Source organism: Mauremys reevesii, linkage group 12 (assembly GCF_016161935.1).
Source record: "Mauremys reevesii isolate NIE-2019 linkage group 12, ASM1616193v1, whole genome shotgun sequence".
NCBI classification, from domain to species: domain Eukaryota; kingdom Metazoa; phylum Chordata; order Testudines; family Geoemydidae; genus Mauremys; species Mauremys reevesii.
This window is the reverse complement of record NC_052634.1, coordinates 29619993-29638766: the sequence shown is the minus strand read 5'-3', so window position 1 is coordinate 29638766 and position 18774 is coordinate 29619993. Positions and strand designations below refer to the sequence as shown.

The window sequence follows — 18774 nt, the reverse complement described above, 5'->3', positions numbered from 1 at the left end:
TGTTGACTAACTCTTGGGGCACCTGGTATTGGCAGCTGTCAGAGAACTAAATGGGCCTTTGGTCCAGCCCAGTATGGCTGTTTCAATTACACTCACAGGCACTGATAATGGAATTACTGAGAGTTAAGAACTGATAGGTCAGTGATCCAGCCTGTCACAGATGACCCCCCTCCCTCTGGGACAGGGGCAGGTCTGGGCTCTCACACTAAATGCTCATTGTGGCTGCCAGAACCTGTGAGCAGCTCATTTAGTTTGCACTGAGGGTTGAGTTCTGCTTCATGCACCATGTGTGAGAATGAAAATCCTAAACCACCCTTTGAAATAACAGATGCAGCAGGATGTGTTATTGTCCCTGCCCCAAAGCAGACAGACCAATGGAGAAATGCTGTCAAGTCCAGGGTAATACTCCACTGCCAGTTTATCTTTTTTGCTTGCTAAACTCCCTTCCAACCTTGAGGGCTCCCAGAGCCCAATATTGAGCTTGAGCTGAGATGTCTACAGTGCAAATTTACCACCCCAGGGCCCTAGCCTGGGAGCCTGCACTGGCACAGGACAGCCGTGGGTGTTTCATTGCAGTATGGACATAGCCTCAGCCCACTCAGCTTTGGAACCCATGTCCCCTGCCTAGCAAGTGCTATTGAACTGAGGGTGAGTCCCTCAGTCAGGGTCTGCCAAGCACAGTTGTGCTGCCCTTGGTTCACACAACAAGGATAACAACCCTTTTTTTCTCCTGCCCCTGTAACATGGAGACTGGGAATCCAACACCAGCCACCAGTGAGCATTTTGGCAAGCAACCCAACCTATTTCCAACATACTGTAAAATCCACATGCAGACTCCTACACGAAACCTTGCAAGAAAATCTTCCTGAGGGGGTCTGAAGCACCTGCTGCTGGAGGGAAGGAGGGAGCTGTGGGTTGGGATTGAGGAGCAGCGTGAGGAGGGGGGCCTGTGGGTTGGGATTGAGGGGCACTGGGAATAGGAGGGGGCTGTGGGTTGGGATTGAGGGGCACTGGGAATAGGAGGGGGCTGTGGGTTGGGACAGAGGAGAAGGGTGAAGAGGAGCAGGCTCTGGTTGGCAGTGAGGAGCAGTGAGCATAGGAGGGACTGAGGGTTGGGTCTGAGGGGCACTGGGAAAAGAGGGGACATGGGTTTAGGCTGAAGAGCATCTTCATTTGGGGATCCAGCAGGACAGGGGAAGGCAGCAGGTGATTCTAATTCCTTAGGGATATTCTGTGTGTGTGTGTGTGTGCAGGGGAGGAACATGCTATATGCCCAGAGGCCTTTATTTCTCCAGGCTGCAAGGACAGAGGGGCTGTCAGGAAGTTGCCCCTTCAAACCCACACAGAAAAAGGCCCTTCTGAGGAAAGAGAAAATCCTGAAGAGAAAAAGTAACATCAAAGAGGACATGGGAAAGACAGTGTAAGATCTTGGTGAGTAGTTTATCACCTGACCAGGGACTTGAACCCTGGACCTTCAGATTAAAAATCTGATGCTCTACCAACTCAAAGCAGCAAAGAGTCCTGTGGCACCTTATAAACTAACAGATGTTTTGAAGTATGAGCTTTCCTGGGTGACTACCCACTTCAGCTAGCCAGGCTCATGAAGAAAAAGAGCAAGTTGGTGCAGAGGAGAAACTAGTAAAGAAAACAAGAGCGGGAAACAATATGGGAAACCTGCTGCTCTCTCTGGCCCGGTCAACACTGTGAGTTTATATCGAATTTAGCAGCGTTAAAGGGCATTAACCCTGCACCCGTCCACACAACGAACACTTTATATCGATATAAAGGGCTCTTAATACCAATATCTGTACTCCTCCCCGACGAGGGGAGTAGCGCTGAAATCGGTATTGCCATGTCGGATTAGGGTTAGTGTGGCCGCAATTCGATGGTATTGGCCTCCAGGCGCCATCCCACAGTGCACCATTGTGACTGCTCTGGACAGCAATCTGAACTCAGATGCACTGTAAAATCGGAATAATCCCGTAGTGTAGACATACCCTGTGATTAACAACATTGGTGGCTAATTGAAAGGCTGATGGTTGAAACCCAAGTGAAGATGGAGGTGGTTTTTTTTAGTCATGAGGGTTTTTTTTAGTGATGAGAATCCAGTACATTTTAACAGGCAGAAAAATCTCTTCAACACTGGTCTAACCTCATTAGGCAAGCATAAGTGACACTTTTGCCAGATGCATTGGTGGTATAGTGGTGAGCATAGCTACCTTCCAAGCTAGTTGACCTGGGTTCAATTCCCAGCTAATGCAATGATGTGATGTTTTCTCTGCTGGGAAGTGATTTAATTTCAGTCACATCATATCAGTTTATCAATGGAATGAGAGAATCCATGTGCTGCAGGTCATTCAACGCACAATGGAGGAAGAAAGGGGCAGGACTATACAATGAGCTGTTGGAGTTATCCTGATATTACAATGTTTGGTTTATTTTTTAAAAAACTTCCTTTACTTCCATCTCCCTTTTAGACTCAGAGGCTTCAAGGTTAGAAGGGACCAGTGTGATCATCTAGTCCGACCTGCTGCACCTTGCAGGCCAAAAGACCCCACCCACCCACTCCTGTAATAGACCCGGGAGGGGAGGCAGCTCTGTGCTCTGCCCCTCCCCCAGGCAGCACATGGAGGCCCTCTGCTCCCCTCCCCCCATGGGTGTGCAGAGATGTGCCAGCAGCACTAAGGTGGCTCCCTGCCCACTCTGCCTCCGTCCCTCCGTGCCACTCTCAGAAGTGGCCGGCATGTCCCAGCATCCCCTGGGGTGGGCGGAGTGTCTCCATTCACTGCCCCTGCCCTGAGTACCAACTCCACAGCTCCCATTGGCCAGGTACTGCAGCCAATGGGAGCTCTGGGGGCGGCGCCTGCAGGCAGCGGCGCACGGAGACTCCCTGGCCCCGCCCACCTAGGAGCTGCTGCCGCAGGGTTGTGTGTACCAGTCACTTTAGGAGCTGCAGTGCCCGGGGTAAGCGCCACCCCTCCTGCACCCCAACCCCCTCCCCCAGCGCAGAGCCCGCACCCCGCACCCAAATTTCCTCCCAGAGCTTTGCTTGTCTTCCTTTCACCCAGAACCATCCTTCTTCTCCTGGGCTGCAAGTAGCCATCCCTGGGAAGCCAAGAGGCAGGCACAACCGCACCTCCCCAGGCTTTGCAGAACGAATGGTGACGCTCTACTAACCCCACTTAGCCGCACTAAGGCGCTTAGCTTCTGCCCTGCCTTCCTCAGCTCGACTTTCCTCTTTTTTCCCATTCCTGCCTCACTCCCTCCTTTGGCAAGTCACACAAAGGAAGCCAGCAGCAAGAGCCGGCCACCATAGGCCAACCTCCAAGGGCAGAGGAGACCAAGCCACAAGGCTTCAAAAGGTGACAGGCCAAGATCCTCTAGCTTTCCCCTGCTGATGCTAAGGCTTTTTCTCAGCTCATTTCACCACCCTCTGTCCTGCAGGGGTTGAGTTTATCGCAGGTGTTACCCAAAATTGGGCCAACTAGTAAGTGTAAGGAGGACAAATGACCCACCAGAGTTTGGCAGAAAGCAGCACATTTGTTATACTGACAGCTAAGCTCAAAATAAGCGGGGGCAGGGGGTGTCACACTCGCACTAGCATACTCACACTCCCAGGACGGGCACGGCACTGGAGATGTTAGGATTCTGCAAGGTAAGTGTCCCACAGCACAGCTATGGACGGTGCGATGAAGGTAAGTCTTCCTGAGGCACAGTGAAATGCAACGCTGTGAACCACTGGCCAGGCGGTCCGGGCAAAGGGCATTCACTGGAGGTACAAGCTTGTGAGTGCTCTCCTGAGCACAGGGCCCCTTCCCCTTTTAAGGGCCTCCACCTCATGGCCTGCGACTAGAGATGACTTGGCTGCATCTGGTTGGTCACACTCCACCTTGGGCAGTGTCCATGCTCTGGGTGTGTGAGCGCTGCCTAATTAGCGTCCCAGACACCTTGTCTTCCTGGGAGCTCTTCTGCTCTTCAACCAGCCCATTCATCCCACAAGCATTCCAGGGGGGAACGGGAGGGGAAAAGCCACTTCACAGGCATTCAGAGAGGGAGCGGAGACAAAAGTGGGAGCAGGGGAAGTATAACAGACCTTTTGAGCATAGAAATCACTGCTGTTCCTATAACAGCAGGGACAGACCAGTAGGAACTGGGAAAATCAAACCAGCATGTTTCTGCCTGGTTTCGAACCAGAGACCTTTTGTGTGTTAGGCAAACGTGATAACCACTGCACTACAGAAACTCTGTTGCAGGGCTCTGCCCCTCCCTTCATAAGAACATAAGAATGGCCATACTGGGTCAGACCAAAGGTCCATCCAACCCCGCATCCTATCTGCCAACAGTGGCCAATGCCAGGTGCCCCAGAGGGACTGAACCTAACAGGTAATGATCAAGTGATCTCTCTCCTGCCATCCATCTCCATCCTCTGACAAACAGAGGCTAGGGACACCATTCCTTACCCACCCTGACTAATAGCCATTCATGGACTTAACCGCCATTCATTTATCTGCAAAAAGAACAAGGAGTACTTGTGGCACCTTAGAAACTAACAAATTTATTTGAGCATAAGCTTTCCTGGGCCAAAACCAACTTCATTGGATGCATGTAGTGGAAAATACAGCAGGAAGATATATATATATATATATATATATATATATATATATATATATATATACACACACACACACACAGAGAACATGAAAAATTGGGTGTTGCCATACACACTATAACGAGAGTGATCAGTTAAGGTGAGCTATTATCAGCAGGAGGAAAAACCCTTTTGTAGTGGCTTTCATGGCCTTTGAGAAAGCAAGACAGAGACTTGGAAGATCCAGCAGGGTTTGTGGTACAGGAATTGTTCTCAGATTCCACTGAGACTTCAACTCAGATTGCAGGATTCAAAGTCCCGAGTGCTGGCCCTTACACCATGGGACCAGCAGAGCACCTGTTGATTACTGTAGACTTCCAGCAGGGAGGACTCTGTGGGCAGGGGCGGCTCTAGGCATTTTGCCGCCCCAAGCACGGCAGGCAGGTTGCCTTTGGCGGCTTGCCTGCGGGAGGTCTGCCGAAGTCGCAGGACCAGCCGACCCTTCGCAGGCATGCCGCCGAAGGCAGCCTGCCTGCCACCCTCATGGCGACCGGCAGAGCACCCCCTGCGGCTTGCTGTCCGAAGCATGTGCTTGGTGTGCTGGGGCCTGGAGCCGCCCCTGTCTGTGGGGACAATTTTTTCTGGCAGGGAGGACTCAGTGGGAACATGCCTCTCTGGCCAGCCCTGCATTTGCTCAAGAAGTCAGCACCCAGCACTTTGCTGCAGGCCCAGAGGCCTTTCTTCCTCCAGACTGTGAGGCCAGTGGACAGGTGAGGCAGTAGCACCTTCAGTCCCAGGCAGTAAAGGGCCCTTCCTGGGAAAGGCCATGTCCTGAAAAGGAAAAACTAAAGTCAAGAAGAGTCCTTCTGAAATTCTTTGGGGAAGTCACAGGGGGAAAGTGTTTCTTTGTCTAATCAGGGACTTGAACCCTGGACCCTCAGATTAAAAGTCTAATGCTCTACCAACTGAGCTAGCCAGGCTCACATTTTAAAAAAGGCAAATTTCATGTAGAAGAGAAACTAGTCAAGAAAAATGAGGCCAGGAAACCTGCTACTCTTGCTCTCTTAGCTGTCCTAGCCCCAGCCTGCTCCTTCATGTGGTGCCTTGAGGCCTTATTCTTTTTTTAGTTAAATATCAAATCCAGGAGAAAACACAGTTATACAAAGCAAAACGAAATCACAAACAGAAATGTCATTCGAAATACAAAAATAAAAAAGGAAAATGCAATCCCCATCACTTTATCATATCTGGGCCATTCCTGTATCGAGAGCACCCGCGAAGGTCCCTGTGTGCTTACGAGAAACCTGGAGGAACTCATACCACAGCCTGAACATGCAACTCAACTGTTCCCAGGTGCCACAGTAAAACCCTTTCCCTGTTGTGAAGTTGCACTCCATAGGATTTTATAAAAATATGCTAATGAGTGTGAATATAAAGTGACTGGACTATGCTTCATGCAAAAGGTCTCTTGTAAGGTATCATTACAAAGTTTATAATCTACTGTGTGTGTTCATCCTATTTGTATGAACCGATCATTCCTGTATCTGAAATTAGAAATATGAACTATAACTCTGAGGTCCTGTTGTAATGATGCAAAGTGTGGGCCATTAATAGTGGTTTGGACTCTTGATGGCTCCCATTAACCAGGACAATTGACTGGAGATGGCTCTGTCCTGCACCATCTGTGAGTCAGGCCAGGAAGAATGAAGGCTTGGGGGGGGGGGTGTCTCACGGGACGTGTGACCATGTCACCTGGTACAGGAATCCATTTTAAACCTGGGGCTTTTCCCCAGGAGAGAGACAAAAGATTCCTGCCTTGTACCAAAGCTCTATAAGAGGGTGGAACTGAACAAACATGCTGCAGTCATGAGACATCCCCAGCTACCACCTGAGCTGGAACAAGGGCTATAGCAGGTGAAAAGATTGGGCCCAGACAAGAAATAAGTCTAGTCTTTGCAGATGGGACCTTTCCCTCCAGTGCTGGAGGATTTGCCCTTCTCATCTACCCTTGTCCCAAGCAGCACATCAGGTGGGAATCTTAAATGTGCAGAGGAGACTTAGGAGCAGAAACCCCCCCAGACCTTCCATGCAATTGGCACTTGCCCCTCACTGAGCAGGATTGAAACTCCTGTAGGGCATGAGCAAAGCAGCAGGGTGAAAAGAACCTGGAGATGCTAGAATTGAACCCAGAACCTCTTACATGCAAAGCATGTGCTCTACAACTGAGCTACATCCCCAGATGGGCCATTTGTGCTATAGGTTACATTCAGAGCCCTCCTGTTTCCAGAGCACCTAGTGGCCTAAAAGCAGCATGAGGGACACATTCCCTGCTCTGAGGCCAAATCTGCTGTCCTGGAAGTTGCTGGTTCTTAGGGGTCACTCTGCTGCAAGGCCAGATTCGATGTGTGGGGCAGAGAGAGTGGGTGCCCTGGGCTCAGGGTGCAGAGATACACTCAGCCCTCTTCCCTGCATTGGGTGGGGGTGCTGCCACCCCCTCCTGGAATGTAATGGGAGGGGAGGGGCGCTGTGAGTCGCTCAACACCTGACCCCGGTGGCAGAAGTGCTGTGGGGAGCTCCAGGTGTTTCTAGGGTCTGCTCTTTCCACCTGCCTGTAAAGTCCAGCTTTCCCCAGCACATTCACTGCGGTGCAATTGGGTCACTGTTTCCATGGCTGAACAGCAAAGAATCACTCCCAGTTTCCCTTCTATCTGCGGCAGGATTAGCCTTGTCAGTGATTAATGAGGTGGATCTTGTTGTAGATTGTTATTCATTCCCACCTTGACAAATCACACAGTCCCTTTCCCATGCAGATTCCCAGCACCTCAGTGATCCTCGTAGCAGGAGTTGGGGCCTGAGATTTTCAGGGTTCTTCCCTCTCCACCTGGAGTGAACTCAGCTTTTCCCCCATCCCAGACAATCCATGAAATAACAACAGGGGCATAAAGAAATGGGGAGGGAACATCTCACAGACAGGGCTGGATGTGCCCAGGGCCCCCTGCTTGTCCATTGTTTCCCTGGAATTTGGCCTCCTGCTTTGCACAAGGGACAGCTCAGCTCAGCATCAATTAGGTGACTCTGGGAAGTTCGGGGTCCCCGGGCTCCCAAAGGAGGGGGAAGCAAGTCACCCCTGGAGCAGATTAAAGCTGCAGAATGACAGTGGGGTTGCTGCCCCTGTGAACAGCTGCTGTAGCACCGCCTGGGCAGGACAGGGAGAGCCAGTTTTACCCCCCCCCCCCAGCCTGTATCGGGGGATGGGAGCGCTCACACCCTGGGGACCCACCCACCAGAGATCTACTGGGAGGGAGAGTGGCACCCACACACCCAGGATCTTGTAGGGGGGGACAAGGGCATCCACACTCCGGGATCCTCTGCAGAGGGACGGACACCCACACACCCAGGATTCTGTATGGGGGGCAGAGGTACCCGGACACCTGGATGGGGGATGGGGGCACCAAAACATCCGGGATCTTACCTGGGAGGACAGCGGCGCCTGCAGCTCGACATGAGATGGGGGCAGGGGGAGCAGGAGCATTTCCCAGTTCCAGGCTGTCCCCGTCTGGCCAAGGCACAGAGCTCACAAGCAGAGTTTAAAGCTCCAGCTGCCAGGCTATAACACAAGCTGGGCCCTGTGGCTGGTGCCTGTGATCCCAGCACCTGGGGAGGCTGAGGCTGGCGGATCGCTTGAGCTCAGGAGTTCTAGACTGCAGGGGGCTGTGCTGATGGGGTGTCTGCACGAAGTTCAGCATCAATACGGTGATCCCGGAGAAGCTTGAGGTCCCCAGGTTGTCTAAGGAGGGGTGAACCGGCCAAAGTCAGAAATGGAGCAGGTCAAAACTCCCGTGCTGATAGGTAGTGGGATCACGCCTGTGAATAGCCCCTGTAGCGTAGCCTGGGCAAGACAGTGAGATACGGTCTCTTTCTATACAGACACTCCCCGCAGAGCCTGGATGGGGGGGATGGGAGCACCCACATGCTGGGGATTCTGAGGTGGGGGGAGGGAAGCGCCCCTGCCACACGGATCTTGAAAAGAGGAACAGCGACACCCACACACCACAGAGCCTGGATGGGGGCAGGGGAACCACACACGGGAGCTAGTTCATGGGGTGGGGGACACACCCATATGCTCCGTTGCACCATTCTTAATGAGAAGAACGGGGGCATCCGCACAACACGGATCCTTAATGGGCGGGGGGACACCCACACACTCCACTATTAACCAGGAGGGACAGGGGCACCAGACACCCCCAGTAGCGTGGAGAACACCCACATCCACCGGATCCCTCATGGGGGGTAAGACAGAGGGGATTGTAATGGGGCCCAGCGCACCCACACACCAGGGATTGTTAAGGGTTGAAGGAACAGGGACACCCACACACACTGAGATCACATCATTGGAGGAACGCAAACCCTCCACAGAAGGATCTGGTCTGTTCCATGATGGCAGCCCAGCCTGGGTGAGTCAAAGTCTCTTTTTATACAGGCACATCCCAGAGCGCCTGACTAGGGGGAGAGAGACACCACCAACCCGAGATCCTTAATGGTCTAGGGTGCACCCACACACCAGGGATTCTTATGGGTGGGAGGAATGGAGACAGCCAGGCACACTGAGATCACCTCCTCCAAGGAGCCTGGGCCAGACAGGGAGACACAGTCCCCCTTTACAGATCTGCCAGACAACCTTCCTCCCACTCCCTCCACACAATGTTCTTATCTGGAGGTGAAGCCAGGGAAACCACATGGAGGATTCTTATCTGGGGAACTGGGGGGACCCACTTACCACCAGAGATTCTTAAGGGCAGGAGGAACAGGGACTCCCACCTCTGTAGCATGGGGGTGGGTCGCCTGCTGGGATCATCTGGGCATATTTCACCTCGTCAGCTCCCTGCCATTGCCTTGGGGGCCCCTTGTTCGCTGCCTCTGGCACCCAGTTTAGCCTCCTTCCTGAGGGCTGAAACGCTTTGATCTATCTAAGGTCTGTGGGATCAATACGTGTCATGGTGTAATTCTGTGTTATTCGGGGGTCAGACTAGCTGAGCTAATGGCCCCTTCTGCCCTGAAACGCCATGAAAACATTTCCCTGGTTTCTCCTTGCGCCTGACAGACACCACGGTGAGGGGCCCAATAGAAGATCCTGGACACAGCGCTCTGGCTCTTACTTTACTTGGGGACGTCAGCGCTTTCCTAGCAAAGCTGCTGCTAAAGCGCTGGATTTGGGGAACGGTTCGGCTCCGATTCAGAGATCTGCCTGCAGGGTGTGAACCTGCCACGAGGAGCGGGAAACGCAACCAGCAACGGGAGGCGTTGGCTGAGCTCCGGGCCGCCCCCGTGTGGCCAAAGCTTAGAACTGAGCAGCGGAGTTTGAAGCTGGCGCTGGGAGGGAGCTGAACACGCGGGGCACGAAGGCTCCTGCGTGTAACACTTGTTGGGTGGGCAGCTGAGTGTAGCTGATTGCCGGGGTTCAGGGCTGCACCCTGGGGTGCTGAGCAGGTGTCTGTGCTCAGGTTGGCCTTGCTATGCTGGTTTCTGGGAAGTTTGGGGTCGCCAGTCCCCCTAGGGAGAGGGGAGACAGGTCAGCCCAGGAAAGAAGGCTTTAGAAACTCTGGTACCAATTGGCAGTGGGACTGCCCCTGTGAAGAGCCGCTGCAGCCCCGCCAGGGAGAGCCGGTCTCTCTTTATGCAGCCCCCCCCCCCCATTCCTCAGGACGAGGGTTGTGCTCAAAGATCTGTGCCCCGTGTTTTCACCTCCGTGTGAAGTGCGCAGTGCAAATAACCCTCAGCGCATCAGCTCAGTTCCAGGCTCCACTTCCACCCGCTCAGAGCGCAGAGCTCCCAGGCTGGGCCTGACACTGGAAGCGGGAGACCCTGTAACCAGCTGGGTCCCGTGGCTGGTGCCTGTGATCCCGGCTCCTGGGGAGGCTGAGGCCGGCGGATCACTTGAGCTCAGGAGTTCTGGGCTCCAGGAGGCTGTGCCGAGCGGGTGTGCGCACTAAGTTCAGCATCAATATGGTGATCCCGGGGAAGCTTGGGGCCCCCAGGTTGCTTAAGGAGGGGTGAACCAGCCCAGGTCAGAAACAGAGCAGGTCGAAACTCCTGTGCTGATCAGTAGTGGGATTGTGCCTGTGAATAGCCCTTGCAGTGTAGCCTGGGCAAGACAGTGAGACACAGTCTCTTTTTACACAGACACCCCCCGCAGAGCCTGGAGGCGGGGATGGGAGCGTCCACACGCTGGGGATTCTGAATTGGGGGGAGGGACGCACCCAAGCAACACAGATCTTGAAAAGGGGAACAGAGACACCCACAGATCCCTGATGGGGGCAGGCAGGGGAAACCACACACTGGAGCTAGTTCATGGGGTGGGGGACAGAGGCACTCACCAGAGATCCTGGATGGGAGCACCCACATGATGGGGATCTTGAACTGGGAGGAGGGAAGCACCATGTACCAGAGGTTCTGAAGGGAGAACAGGGACACCCACACACCAGGTGTCTTGCAGCAAGAGCTGCAGTCTTGATTTACACAGGGCAGTGATGGGGAATTAACCACGTCCCTTGCGGAGCTTGTTCCACTAGTTGATTAGCCTCATTGTCAACACTATGAGTTTATATCGAATTTAGCAGTGTTAAATCACATTAACCTTGCACCCGTCCACACAACGAAGCCCTTTATATCGATATAAAGGGCTCTTAATACCGGTATCTGTACTCCTCCCCGACGAAGGGAGTAGCGCTGAAATCGGTATTGCCATGTCGGATTAGGGTAGTGTGGCCGCAATTCGATTGTATTGGCATCCGGGCGCTATCCCTCAGTGCACCATTGTGACCGCTCTGGACAGCAATCTGAACTCGGATGCACTGGCCAGGTTGACAGGAAAAGCCCTGCAAACTTTTGAATTTAATTTCCTGTTTGCCCAGCGTGGAGCGCTGATCAGCACAGGTGACCGTGAAGTCCCAGAATCAAAAAAGAGCTCCAGCATGGACCATATGGGAGATACTGAAACTGATCTCTGTATGGGGAGCTGAATCTGTTCTATCAGAAATCGGTTCCAAAAGACAAAATGCCAAAGCATTTGAAAAAATCTCCAAGGCCATGATAGGCAGAGGCCACAACAGGGACTCAACACAGTGCTGAAACTTAAGGAGCTGAGACAAGCGTACCAGAAAGCCAAAGAATGAAATGGACGCTCACGGAGGGAGGGGCGACTGACGTCTGTAGCTATCCCACAGTTCCCGCACTCTCCGACAACCATTTGAATTCTTGGCTGAGTTCCCAAAGCCTGAAGGGTCAAAAACATTGTTGCGGGTGGTTCAGGGTTTATGTCGCCCCCCCTCCCCCCGTGAAAGCAAAGGGAAAAAAATCATTTCTCGCCTTTTTTCAATGTCACCGTATGTCTACTGGATTCTGCTGTCAGACGCGGTGCTGCAGCGCTACACAGCAGCATCCCCTTCTCTTCCCTTGCGGACGGCAGACGGTACAGTAGGACTGGTATCTGTGCTCGCCGTCCTGTGAGTGCTCCTGGCTGGCCTCGGTGATGTCACCCGAGGGCGCCTGGGCAAAAATGGGAATGACTCCCAGGTCATTCTCTTCTTTAAGCTTTGTCTAATGGAGATTCAGTCCTGCCTGGAATATCACAGCAGCTGGAGGATGCCCTCCCCTCCCCCCTTTGAGCTCTACTTGCAGAGGCAATAAAGTCAGTGTTGTTTCAAATTCCTGCATTCTTTATTACTTCATCACACAAATGGGGGGATAACTACCACGGTAGCCCAGGAGGGGTGGGGGAGGAGGGAAGCAATGGATGGGGTTGTTGCAGGGGCACCCCCTAGAATGGCATGCAACTCATCATTTCTGTGGGGTGTCTGGGGCTCTGACCTGGAGCGGCCATTTGCCTCTCTGGTTCTTTAGTAGGCTTGCCCGATAGTCCAGACAGGACTGACTCTCCCTTTAGACAAAACTTAAAGAAGGGAATGACCTGGGGAGTCATTCCCATTTTTGTCCATGTGCACCTGGCCGACCTCACCAAGGCAAGCCAGGAGAACCCATGATAGCAGCAAATGGTACAGTATAACTGGCAACTGTCATCGTCAACTTGCAAAGCAGCAGATGGGACGGTATGGCTGGTAACCATCTCTGCTAACTTGCGAAAGGCAAGGGGATGCTGCTGTGTAGCGCTGCAGTACCGCGTCTGTCAGCACCATCCAGTAGACATACGGTGACAGTGAAAAAAGGCTGAACAAGCTCCATGGTTGCCGTGCTTTGGCATCTGCCCGGGCAATCCAGGGAAAATGGCACGAAATGATTGTCTGCCGTTTCTTTCATGGAGGGAGGATTGAGTGACGACATTTACCCAGAATCACCCACGACACTGTTTTTGCCCCATCAGGCACTGGGATCTCAACCCAGAATTCCAATGGGCAGGGGAGGCTGTGGGAACTATGGGATAGCTATGGGATAGCTACCCACAGTGCAACGCTCTGGAAATCGACACTAGCCTCAGTACATGGATGCACACCTCCGAATTAATGTGCTTAGTGTGGCCGTGTGCACTCGACTTTATACAATCTTTCCAAAAAACAGTTTATGTAAAATTGGAATAATCCCATAGTGTAGACATACCCTCTGATTAACAACTTTGGTGGCTAATTGAAAGGCTGATGGTTCAAACGCAGGTGAAGATGGAGGTTGGTTTTTTTTAGTGATGAGAATCCAGTACATTTTAACAGGCAGAAAAGCGCCTCAATGCGGGTCTAGCCTCATTGGGCAAGCATAAGCAATACTTTTGCTAAATGCATTGGTGGTATAGTGGTGTGCATAGCTGCCTTTCAAGCAGTTAATCTGGGTTTGATTCCCAGCCAATGCAAGGATGTGATGTTTTCTCTGCTGGGAATTGGTTTAATTTCAGTCACATTGTATCAGTTTACCAAGGGAATGAGAGAATCAATGTGCTGCAGGTCATTAAACACCCAGTGGAGGAAGAAAGGGGCGGGACTATACAATGAGCTGTTGGAGTCATCCTGGTATTACAATGTTTGTTTTATTTATTTAAAAAAAAATTCTTTACTTCCCTCTCTCTTTTAGACTCAGAGCCTTTAAGGTCAGAAGGGACCAGTGTGATCATCTAGACCGACCTGCTGCACCTTGCAGGCCAAAAGACCCCACCCACCCACTCCTGTAATAGACCAGGGAGGGGAGGCAGCTCTGTGCACTGCCCCTACCCCAGGCAGCACATGGAGGCCCTCTGCTCCCCTCCCCCCATGGGTGTGCAGAGATGTGTCAGCAGCACTGAGATGGCTCCCTGCCCACTCTGCCTCCGTCCCTCTGTGCCGCTCCCAGAAGTGGCTGGCATGTCCCAGCATCCCCTGGGGCGGGGGGAGTGTCTCCATTCACTGCCCCTGCCCCGAGTACCAACTCCACAGCCCCCATTGGCCACTGGGAGCTCTGGGGGCAGCGCCTGCAGGCAGCGGCACACCGAGACCCCCTGGCACGGCCCACCTAGGAGCTGCTGCCAGAGGGTTGTGTGTACCAGGCACTTTGGGAGCTGCACTGCCCGGGGTAGGCACCCCCCCCCCCCCCAGCGCAGAGCCAGCACCCTACACCCAAATTTCCTCACAGAGCTTTGTTTGTCTTCCTTTCACCCAGAACCGTCTTTCTTCTGCTGGGCTGCAAGTAGCCATCCCTGGGAAGCCAAGAGGCAGGCACAGGATTCTACCTCCCAGCAGCCAACCGCACCTCCCCAGGCTTTGCAGAACGACTGGTGGTGCTCTACTAACCCCACATAGCCGCACTGAGGCACTTAGCTTCTGCCCTGCCTTCCTCAGCTCGACTTTCCTCTTTTGCCCCATTCCTGCCTCACTCCCTCCTTTGGCAAGTCACACAGAGGAGGCCAGCAGCAAGAGCCGGCCGCCATAGGCCAACCTCCAAGTGCAGAGGAGACCAAGCCACAAGGCTTCAAAGGGTGACCAGCCCAGATCCACTAGCTTTCCCCTGCTGATGCCAAGGCTTTTTCTCAGCTCATTTCACCACCCTCTGCCCTGCAGGGGTTGAGTTTATCGCAGGTGTTACCCAAAATTGGGCCAGCTAGTCAGTGAAGGGAGGACTAATGACCCACCAGAGTTTGGCAGAAAGCAGCACATTTATTATACTGACAGCTAAGCTCAAAAGAAGAAGTGGGGGGTGTCACACGCACACTTGCATACTCACGCTCCCTGGACAGGCACAGCACTGGGGATGTCAGGATTCTGCAAGGTAAGTGTCCCACAGCACAGCTATGGACGGTGCGATGAAGGTAAATCTTCCTGAGGCACAATGAAATACAACGCAGAGAACCACTGGCCAGACGGTCCAGGCGAAGGGTATTCACTGGACGTACAAGCTTGTGAGTGCTCTCCTGAGCACAGGGCCCCTTCCCCTTTTAAGGGCCTGCACCTCATGGCCTGCGACTAGAGATGACTTGGCTGCATCTGGTTGGTCACACTCCACCTTGGGCAGTGTCCATGCTCTGGGTGTGTGAGTGCTGCCTAATTAGCGTCCCAGACACCTTGTCTACCTGGGAGCTCTTCTGCTCTTCAACCAGCCCATTCATCCCACCAGCATTCCAGGAGGGAGCAGGAGGGGGAAAGCCACTTCAAAGGCATTCAGAGAGGGACAGGAGACAAAAGTGGGAGCAGGGGAATTATAACAGACCTTTTGAGCATAGAAATCACTGCTGCTCCTACAACAGCAGGGACAGGCCAGTAGGAGCTGGGAAAAACAAGCCCGCATGTTTCTGCCTGGTTTCGAACCAGGGACCTTTTGCGTGTTAGGTAAACGTGATAACCACTACACTACAGAAACTCTGTCATAGGCATCTCCCCCTCCCTTCATAAGAACATAAGAATGGCCATACTGGGTCAGACCAAACGGCCATCCAACCCCGCATCCTATCTGCCAACAGTGGCCAATGCCAGGTGCCCCAGAGGGACTGAACCTAACAGGTAATGACCAAATGATCTCTCTCCTGCCATCCATCTCCACCCTCTGACAAACAGAGACTAGGGACACCATTCCTTACCCATCCTGGCTAATAGCCATTCATGGACTTAACCTCCATTCATTTATCTGCAAAAAGAAAGAGGAGTACTTGTGGCATCTTAGAGACTTACAAATTTATTTGAGCATAAGCTTTTGTGGGCTAAAACCCACTTCATCAAATGCATGCAGTGGAAAATGCAGCAGGAAGATATATACACAGAGAACATGAAAAAATGGGTGTTGCTATACACACTATAACAAGAGTGAGCAGTTAAGGTGAGCTATTATCAGCAGGAGAAAATAACCTTTTGTAGTGATTATTTGGATGGCCCATTTGCAACAGTTGACAGGAAGGTGTGAGTAACAGTAGGGGGACAAATAAACATGGGGAAATACTTTGACTTTGTGTAATGACCCATCCACTCCCAGTCTTTATTCAAGCCTAATTTAATGGTGTCCACTTTGCAAATTAATTCCACTTCAGCAGTCTCTCGTGGGAGTCGGGTTTGAAGATTATTTGTTGTAATATTGCGACTTTTAGGTCTGTAAATGAGTGACAAGAGAAACTGAAGTGTTCTCCAACTGGTTTTTGAATGTTATAATTCTTGACATGTGATTTATGTCCATTTATTCTTTTACGTATAGACTGTCTGGTTTGGCCAATGTACATGGCAGAGGGGCATTACTGGCACATAATAGCATATCTCACATTGGTAGATGTGCAGGTGAATGAGCCTCTGATAGTGTGGCTGATGTGATTAGGTCCTATGATGGTGTCCCCTGAATAGATATGTGGACAGAGTTGGCAACGGGCTTTGTTGCAAGGATAGGTTCCTGGGTTAGTGTTTTTTGTTGTGTGGTTGCTGGTAAGTATTTGCTTCAGGTTGGGGGGCTGTCTGTAAGCAAGGACTGGCCTGTCTCCCAAGATCTGTGAGAGTGAGGGATAGGTTGTAGATCCCTGATGATGCACTGGAGAGGTTTCAGTTGGGGGCTGAAGGTGACGGCTAGTGGGGTTCTGTTACTTTCTTTGTTGGGCCTGTCCTGTAGTAGGTGATTTCTGGGTACTCTTCTGGCTCTGACAATCTGTTTTTTCACTTCAGCAGGTGGGTATTGTAGTTGTAAGAACAGCTGATAGAGATCTTGTAGGTGTTGTCTCTGTCTGAGGGGTTGGAGCAAATATAGTTGTATCTTAGAGCTTGGCTATAGACAATGGATTGTGTGGTGTGCTCTGGTGAAAGCTAGAGGCATGTAGGTAAGTATAATGGTCAGTAGGTTTACGGTATAGGGTGGTGTTTATGTGACCATCGCCTATTAGCACTGTAGTGTCCAGGAAGTGGATTTCTTGTGTGGACTGGTCCAGGCTGAGGTTGATGGTGGGATGGAAATTGTTGAAATCATGGTGGAATTCCTCAAGGGTTTTCTTTTCTATGGGTCCAGATGATGAAGATGTCATCAGTGTAGTGCAAGTAGAGTAGGGGCGTTAGGGGATGAGAGCTGAGGAAGCGTTGTTCTAAGTCAGCCATAAAAATGTTGGCATACTGTGGGGCCATGCGGGTACCCATAGCACTGCCACAGACTTGAAGGTACACATTGTCCCCAAATCTGTTATGAGTGAGGACAAAGTCACAAAGTTCAGCCACCAGGTTTGCCATGACATTATCGGGGATACTGTTCCTGGTGGCTTGTAGTTCATCTTTGTGTGGAATGTTGGTGTAGAGGGCTTTTTTGGCCTGCTGCTTCTCTGTCTGGGAGGTTTCTGTCAGCTCTGGCACACAAAAAGGGTATCATTGTGAGCGCCCACGAAGGCGAGATGAATTTTTGCCTGCCTTGCTCAGCTTGACTTGCTTCCTCATCCCATTCCTGCATTAGATCCTGGGTCGCCTGGTGGCTGAAGATGGTCGATTGTCTCAAGCGGTGCCAGAGCCTGACCCAGTGCCCCTGGGCAGCCTTTGCTCTGCACATGCCGGCCATGCACATTTGCAAATACTTTAAAGCTCCTGTCAGTAAGTTCTGGGGACAGTTGCTCACCTTCAGAGGAAGCTCCCTAAAATTGGCCTGTCTCACCCAGTGGTACATTGACCTCTGTTCAGACTGAGCCAAATGTGGGGGGGCCTCGCTGCTGTGGCTGCCGCTGCTGTGAGGGTGGCCACTGTTGCGGATGAAGCCATCCTGCAAGCACCTTCCACCTAGCCACCCACTGAAAATCATGTAGGGTGTAAGGTGTGGGTAGAAGAACACTAGAGGGGGAGGGCATCCCCCTTCCCCCACTATTCGCCATCCCATATCCGGTGCTGCACCTAGGGGGGTAAAAAAAGTACGGCCATATCGGAAGAGTCAGTTGCGTTCTTTGCGGTTGCCCCACCATTCCCCTCGGGCCTGACCTGCCCTCCAGCTCAGCCACCACTGAAAATTGAAACACAAAACAGTAGAGCCGTACAAGGCTTCAAAGCCCACCAGGCCCAACCCCTCTTCTAATATGGCAGAAAAGCCACGCTTCTCCTGACTAGGGAGGGACGTCCTATTGCCCCACAAGAAGTGGAAGGCCATCGTGTTCGGTCTCAGCAGCACTCGTGGAGCAGGGGGAAATACCTGGCTGAGGAAATTCACCACAGATGGGTCTTGAGCATGACAACCTTGTAGGTAATGACAAGGTCCACTTACGCCACCGGCTGAGCCATTCCTCACAGGCCAGCAACCATTTCTCCCAGTTCGCATTCCCCACCTCGTCCCCAACCGAACACTAGAAGGCCCAGCCATCAACCTGCCCACTCTTGCAGCCCTTCTCTTCCGCCCTGACTGATGGGGGGAGTATTGAGCCTCCCTCCCTTAGGCCCTTCAGCATCCCTGGGGAAAGACAACACCACCCAAGTGACTTTGGGCCAGTAGGTCAACCAATAGGGCTGCCTCCTAGGCCAGGCTGCAGCCCAGCTTCAGGACTCAGAGGAAATGGAGCTCGCATCCCTACCTACAGGACTCCAGGCATGGCCAGGCTTCTGGATCAAACATCCCCTCTTGTGCTCAAGTCACAACAGCTAGCGGGCAAAAGACAGGCTTTCATGGCATTGGAGAAAGCAAGATAGAGCCTTGGAAGAGCCCTTCTATCTGCAGCAGGATTAGCCTGTGTCAGTGATTAATGAGGTGGATCTAGTTGTAGACTGTTATTCATTCCCCACCTTGACAAT

General features: G+C 52.2%; 4 non-coding genes across 4 annotated transcripts; 2 read left to right on the top strand and 2 right to left on the bottom strand.

Annotated features, from left to right (window-relative positions):
- The first annotated feature begins 2188 nt into the window (after positions 1 to 2188).
- On the top strand, positions 2189 to 2261 carry TRNAG-UCC. The gene has a single exon. It is a non-coding gene; the product is annotated as a tRNA-Gly (tRNA).
- A 3234-nt stretch (positions 2262 to 5495) lies between these two features.
- TRNAK-UUU lies at positions 5496 to 5568 on the bottom strand. The gene has a single exon. It is a non-coding gene; the product is annotated as a tRNA-Lys (tRNA).
- A 7802-nt stretch (positions 5569 to 13370) lies between these two features.
- TRNAE-UUC lies at positions 13371 to 13442 on the top strand. The gene has a single exon. It is a non-coding gene; the product is annotated as a tRNA-Glu (tRNA).
- Positions 13443 to 15342: 1900 nt separating this feature from the next.
- On the bottom strand, positions 15343 to 15415 carry TRNAV-AAC. The gene has a single exon. It is a non-coding gene; the product is annotated as a tRNA-Val (tRNA).
- Between the last annotated feature and the right edge of the window lie 3359 nt (positions 15416 to 18774).